We start from the raw sequence: 7479 nt of genomic DNA on the forward strand, positions 1-7479 counted from the left end.
TGTGTGTGTGGGTGTGGGTGTGTGTGTGTGTGTGTGTGTGTGTGATTACGTGGGTGTGTCTTGCTATGCTTTTAAAAACTCATGGTTCCATGCAACAAAGTCTGCTTTCAGTCGTCATGTGGTGTTCATGTATGTGACATTTAAGTGGATACCAGATATTAAGAGCTTTCACTTTCCTGTATTTCTCTGTGTGCAGGTCAGGGTCCACTTGAGGCACACTCTCCACTTTATAAATTGTTAATTAATTATTGCCGCAAGCCCCAGATATTTCCCTTTGATTTTAACATTTTTTATATGAAACAAAAAGCTGAGCTTTTAAACCTTTTTCTGTGGTCTGGTATTTTGCCCCGTGCTGTGACTGGTTGGATAATGGAAAGCCTGCAGGCCCACCTCAAAGTATACTGCAGTGGGTGTTACAACAGACAAATACAAAGAGACACACAGACAGAGCCGGTGCTCTGTGCAGACAGGTCTTACATTTGGTGCAGGTATCAGAGCTAAGCAACGGGTGGTAGTGATTGACAGCTTGTGTCTTACCCGAGATTGTGTGGCCGATTTGTTTTCTGTGTATTAAGCATGTGAACTCAAACACGGCTGTAAAGACCGAGCACATTTTAAAAAACAAGCCCAGAAAAACAAACACTATGACTGCCAATATTTCCCAAAAACATTCAGCTCGAAAAACCAGCTTAAATGTCTCTCAACAAAAGTGGTGCTGGCAGTGATGCTGTGAACACAGCAGGTGGAGTGAATACATATATAGCATCCAGGACCGCCGACACCCGGAGAACACTGGGTCAGATGCCTGGGTCAAGGGAGGCCCAAAAATAATCTGCTGAAATATTTTCCCAGAAATACACATTTGTAAAAATATCAACTAGTATTTGAGTTACATACAAGCTTGAAAATGACAGCAGAGGTGCACAGGGCTTATTGGAGCAGGTATTTGACAAGTTAATAATGTTACTGCAACAAGTACAGCTCCTGTAATGTGGGTGGAGGGTATATGAATCCAGAACATGGTGAGAAATTCAATCCTCTGCCAAATAGCACTTAAGTTTACCGTACCGGTATCAGTTTGCAGAGAAGCCTAATGTGGCGGTCACACCAAAAGCGTTGTGAATATTCGCAACACTTTTGATGTGATCGTAGCCCGGCGCAACGAGTCCTCTGACAGAAACAGCTGGAGTCTGGGAGATGGAATTAGCTGCGCCTGGAGAGGAGAGACAGAGAGGAGGAGAGACCCAGCATGCAGGTGAGAGCGTGGCGGGAGAGGCTAGCAGCACCTCGGAGGAGAGGAGAGGAGAAGGAGGGAGGAGGAGAGACACAGCCTGCAGCTGAGAGCGGGGTGGGAGAGGCGAGCAGCGCTAGAAAAGAGAGGGAGGGAGACACAGCGCCTGACCCTGAGTCAGAGCCGCATGGTGGATGACGCGAGCATAAGCGAAATGCCATTAGAGACTCAGTTTAGTGGTCTTATGTTATGGCTAACTTTACCGATCCTTCTGACAGGGGCAACCTGGTACGTTTCATGGCTAAGAAAGCCCCTTTCACAGAGATCCCAAAAGAAAAACTAAAAGATGCAGACGGCAGGGCATTACAGACATATTCTAAGTGATATTAATGGTAGTAAAAAAAAAAAAGGCTGGTTATTATATAGCAGCTTATACTAAAGCATCATTTTGCTTGCTGTTCTTATTTGAGCAAGAGAACAATCGTACAGTGCCATGATTTCTTTTGATGCGATGTAACTTCCCAATATTAAATGACGAAAGCTTTACAAAAGATGTCCAGAGCGTGAGAAACACAGTGCACACAAACACTGTTCCACAGTTAAACACTGTCCGACAGTCGTCTGACAGCCAACAGCAAAAACTCGGTGTAAGAAATTGAAAGAAAAAAACACTCGCACACAGATTGCTGGATTTAACACTGTTTTCAGCTCCAATAAATAGTTTATTCGGAGGCAACACAAACAGATTTGATGAGAGATAATGGTCATGTTCGGAGTATAATTGAGCAATTGGCAAAAGTACAACAACATCATATATAGTCATTTACAAAATATCAGAGGGCACAGGCAACAAGGAAAAATAGGCCAAGCCCTGTTAACTAGCCTAGCATAGCGGCATTGTGGTGATAGGTTTGTCTGCATCATTCGAATATAAGTGGGAAAAAAACACTCTGGCTTGTTTTTTTGTTTTTTTCTAGCATGGTGCTAAGCACAGGATGCAGCGACAGGGGCCCTTGCAAAAAAGAAAGGAGAGGATTAAGCCACGTAAAATACACAGCTAATGGCCGCCGTTTCCCAAAGTCTACATCGAGTTAGTCAGACGACAACATACTATTTCATAAAGTGTGACGCGACCCCTGCAGAGGTCAGTGCTCTGTTAACGAAGCTAACATGGCAGGAAAAGTTACAGGAGTGCATGATGAGTAGAAATCCCCTCGCCACATACAACCTTTTTCTTTGTGGGCGGCCACCGATGGGGAATCTTCCAGAAGGTTTTGGGCTGTTCTCTACACTCGCACACGATGAGCGTGTTAGTGCCAGTGGAAAGGCATTTGCTTTGGGACAGTGGGACAGTTTTTTGACAGAGACAACTGCTATTACCAGTGCCATGGGCATCAAACCAAAGTTTGAAATGAGAAAGCGGAAAGTTTTTTTGATGAGTCAGAACATGGGATAGAAGACAGCCCAGGCACCATCCTGTTCAAAAGCAAAGTGTTAGTGTGCTATCTCTGAACTAAGTGCAGTTAACATCAATAAAGTTGAATCACGTTTGTCGTTCTATGAAAATGAGGGAATTATCTGTGAGTCATGCACAAAGCTCTCACGGAAATGTATGAATGATCTCAGAAATCGATACATACTCCCACAAGTTTCCATAGACAACTTTAAAGCTGGAAATGATGTCTCTCATATGACTAATATGTGGCTCCTATATTTGGATTAATTAGTGTGTGGGAGAGCCATGTGTGGTGTGCACACGGCGGCCCTGATAGCTTGTTTCTGAGGGTTGTCTGAGCTAATGATTGCCAAAGCATACAGGCATTTAAATACAACGCATTATGCAAACAGAAGCCGTAGATGCTGGTTTGTAATTTGTAAAGGGAGAAGACTTTTTCACACAAAATAAGAAACTTTTAGTGTAAATGAATGTGCTGTCTTTTGCTCCAGGCCTTATTCATTCTTTGATGCAGAAGATAAATCATTGCTCCTAAATCATTGTTACAGGGAATGCAGCAGATTTTAGAGTCTCATCGCCATAGTTACAATACAAGAGTCCAGTAGGCGTTTCGTCTGCTCCGTTAAAGCCACCGTCCAAAACCAAATGAGGACAAGTCTAATCTTGACATATGTGTCATTTATTAACAGATTTCACTACAACAATTGAAATCGTTTTGGCCAATATTGCATTGTTTTTTTTGTTTTTTTACAGGACTGTATTTCTTTTTTTTTTTATAAATTCCTAAGACATTTTCCAAAAACTAATTTGGCACTAATTATAAGTATAGATACAATCATAAGTAATAAAGTAGATGATGATCAGCTAGTAAATTTCCAGTTCATTATTTCTAATTCAATGCTGGAGTAAAACAGAGGTGTTTAATCGGTGTGCAGAAGGTCAACATGCTAAGATGAAAGTAAAAGATATCAACCCATCATTAAATATTAACGTTGGTTTGAATTAAGCAGTTCTTCTAAGGAAATGCCTCTGTTCCTTTCATTTAATAACAAATACAGTTCTTATAAATAAACATAAAAAGAAGAATAAGAAAATTTAAAATTGTTTCCATTAAATACGTTAATATATATATATATATATATATATATATATATATATATATATATATATATGATAATATATATAAATATAATATATATATAAATATATATCTGACAAATAGTGTAAATTAATGTAAAATGGCCATTACAGTGTGTTCTAAACCATTTATAAATATATATTATGCGGCTTGTAAGTGCTAAATAGGGGGACATAAAGGGTTAACCCTTGTAATGAACCTCATTCTCCATGTAAAGGGCACTATAGCCAAAAAAAATTCCATTCAAAAATAATTAAATGAAATACTCGCTTTACAAAATGAGAACAAGAATGTAACTGTTTTAAGGCTGGTGTCAGCTCAGTGAACGTCCACACAGGACATGAGCAGCCAAGTAGCCTGTGATGCTTGATTTTCCTAATGGGTCATTCATCAGTGGTAATTTTCTAAGCTAATCTTTCTATTTAGTTCTGTGCGGAAAAAATTAACCTCACCAATTCACGCTGACAAATGAACCCATTATTAACGTAATGGTAAATTGAGGGGTCAAATTAAGGTGCTATGCTTGGGGAACCTGGACCCTCCCTAAAGGAGAAGCATCAACATTTAGAACGTGATCCCTCACCTCCATCTGCAATTATTACCAGCATCAACATGTATTAATAAAGGTTGAGTACAGCATTGTTTTTCACAGAGCAAAGTGTTTCATAACCAAAGCCCCTGTTGGCTGGGATTAATATTCCAGGGGGAGGTGGGTAATAGAGTATATGCAGTGCGGCAGCTTGATGACATTTTAGCTGACGCTATTCAGAGGTTTTTTTTAAGGTAATGATACCCAACACAACTTCTCAGAGAGATATTGTAAAATACTAGGTGTCAAATGGACCTAAAGGGACCAGAGATCCTATTAACAAATTGGGGTTATTTTCATGTGGTGGGAAAAGACTAATCACATACACACACTGTGTAATTTGTAAATGCAGAATGGACCAAAGACCCTGCAGACCCACACAGATGTTTTCAGATATTCTGGCTAATTAGACTTCTGTTCTGGTTACAGTTGGCTGACCTACTGTACACTACGAATTACACAAGGTCACCAAAGCTTATACGTAACTAATAAGTGCCCGGTTACACACGAAAGATGCACGGTGAAAAGTGTTCCTAATAAAACAGGTTGTGCTGGAACATAATAATAAGGTCAATATTTGTTATTGTTAAAAGAGCATATTTAAACGAGAGACTGTGTTGAGAATAGTACAGCATAGAATATTTCAATATATTCATGAGAGCTGAAACTATTTAACAATCAACAGAAAATGTATTTTCGGAGTAACAATTTTGATTATAGAATAATCAATATTAATTTTTAAAGCAAAAATGTTCATTCTCTGATTCGAGTTTTTCAACTGTGAGGATTTAATATCTTTGAGTTTTAGGAGCTTTATAATGGCCATTTGTCTCAATTTTCTGGCAATGTGTTTTCATAAAAATGATTCAACAATCAATGGATGACGAAAAATTGAAGCCTTTTAGTTCATACAGAGTACATGCATGTTGCATAAAGAAATGGCAGTGCTTGAGGGTTGTGTAGTTGCCACTATTGTCTGGGATGAGTTTCAGTCATTGCAAAAAATACTACAGTGGAAATATACTGCGAGTGGAAAGTCTGTTCAGCATGTATTCATTCAGCAGAGCAGGATTACAAAGAATTGGATGTCACAGCGAAGCTAATACGATCCCCACCTTAAATTCTGACTGCCATGTTCTCTCCATTCCAGTAAATGTCATGTTTGCAAATGCAAATCAGAGTTCACCAAATTTGAACGTCAAAGCACAGCAGAAATTTACAACACGTCCAAATGTGCATCATCAGAGTGAGGCAACTGCATTGAAATACAATTATTTTGGTCCAAACTGTCTTAGTCGTAAATGTTGGGTGAGCTGAGAATGATAAAGCTGTACGTTTCCCTGCCCTAAAAGGTTCAACGAAATAAACAGGAGCGTGAGGGAGATGTCAATCAAGCACAGCCTGTACGCACACAGTTCTGAACATCTGAATCAGGCAAGTTAAAATACCTTTGTAGGTGTGTAGCAGCCTGATCAACGCATAATATATTTAAATCACTGAATCTGGGGCATTGATGGATTCATCACAACAGACTGTGTCACAATACAGTGGTGTATTTAATAACATTAATATGATATGCATACTTTGTGGATATTCGATCTCCATTATTTTGGAGGGGAATAACTGATATTGTGCATGTTTTGTCACTGCCGCACATAAATGGAACAGAGTGAGTCTCACCTGTGCTTTTCCTCCAATGACAAAACATGATGTATATATGATGAGCTGTTGTCATGGATGCTTGTAAGCTACTTAGACTTTTAACTTCAAACCAACACATTGGTTAAATAGACAGTAATTAAATTAATTCTAAATGCAAGGTCTTGCCACGTGACAGTAATTATGTCTTAGCTGGTTTCAACTTTTCTCACAAGCACACTGAGACTGTGTGTACATTTCTTTAACTATAACAACTATAACCAACCTGATCATTTTAGTTCCTGCCTCTTTACAAACACAAACTGCAAGTTACACTTTTTTTTTTCTCTATAGCTTGAAGGGAACAATATATTGAGAAAGTGGATATTGAACTGAATTGTTTGTAATAACTTTACACTTGAGCCATAAGCTGCCAAGGTCTTAAGCCTGCATATGTCGTGTACAGAGTAAGCCCAGTCTAATCCCAGCAAAAGTTGGTGAGTGACTATAGATAAGGAGTAAAATTGAGCATACTGCTACATGCACTGTGGAAAATAGGATAGGCTTCACGCATCATGTACCTCAGTTTACACATAATCTCTGTGACCTATGTGACCACGTGGCCGTCTACCGTCTGGTCAATAAGTCATTTTAAAATGTCCCAGGTACAAATTTCATCAACAGAGGCTTACAGAAAAAAATGAATTCTTCTTCAAATGTCAAAATAGGACAACGTCATTGTCTTATTTTGTGTGTATTGATGTGTTGTTGAAAGTCTGACTGTGCATATCAGTGTTAGTTTTTTTTTTTTCCAATTTCTGCACCTGCAATAGAAAGTTACACAACTACGGTTTTGATAAAGGTACCGCCAAAATAAAGCTGTCATGTTTTCGGAAGTGTCCGCTTGCTCTTTCCCCACCAAGCTGTCACTCTCAGTACTTCCAAAGAGTAAACACTCATAATCAGTCAACCGTCATCACTGACCCGAATCCAGGCAGGCATAACAAAGACACTTCCTTTGCTTGCTTGTTCAGACTGGGCTATTGATCCTGACAAACAAAGCATCCAGGGTGTGTTGCGGTCATTCAACACATCACCCCTCTGGTCTCAGTTCCAAGTTGCCTCTATCAATAGATCCCTCCTTTGCGTTGCAACGCAAACACGCCGCAGAGTTTACCTTCAATGAGCAGAGCCATAACAACTCACTAAGTGTTTGTTCAAGCAGAAGGTGAGGAGGAGTACGGGAGGGACAGAGGGAAAGAGAGAGGGAGGCAGTGATGATAAATCACCAGAGAGGACTATTTGATGCTGACGGAATTACATCCTTGAACTGTTCTTCAGTAGGCAAGGTTATGCTGTCTATTGGTGGGCTGCAGCTCCCTCTGGAGCTGCGGGAACGGAAAAATTAGGCAATTAAAGGCAAATAA

Source organism: Clinocottus analis, unplaced genomic scaffold, assembly GCF_023055335.1.
Source record: "Clinocottus analis isolate CAN_PGR_092001 unplaced genomic scaffold, fCliAna1.0.p SCAF_1, whole genome shotgun sequence".
Classification (NCBI taxonomy): Eukaryota; Metazoa; Chordata; class Actinopteri; order Perciformes; family Cottidae; genus Clinocottus; species Clinocottus analis.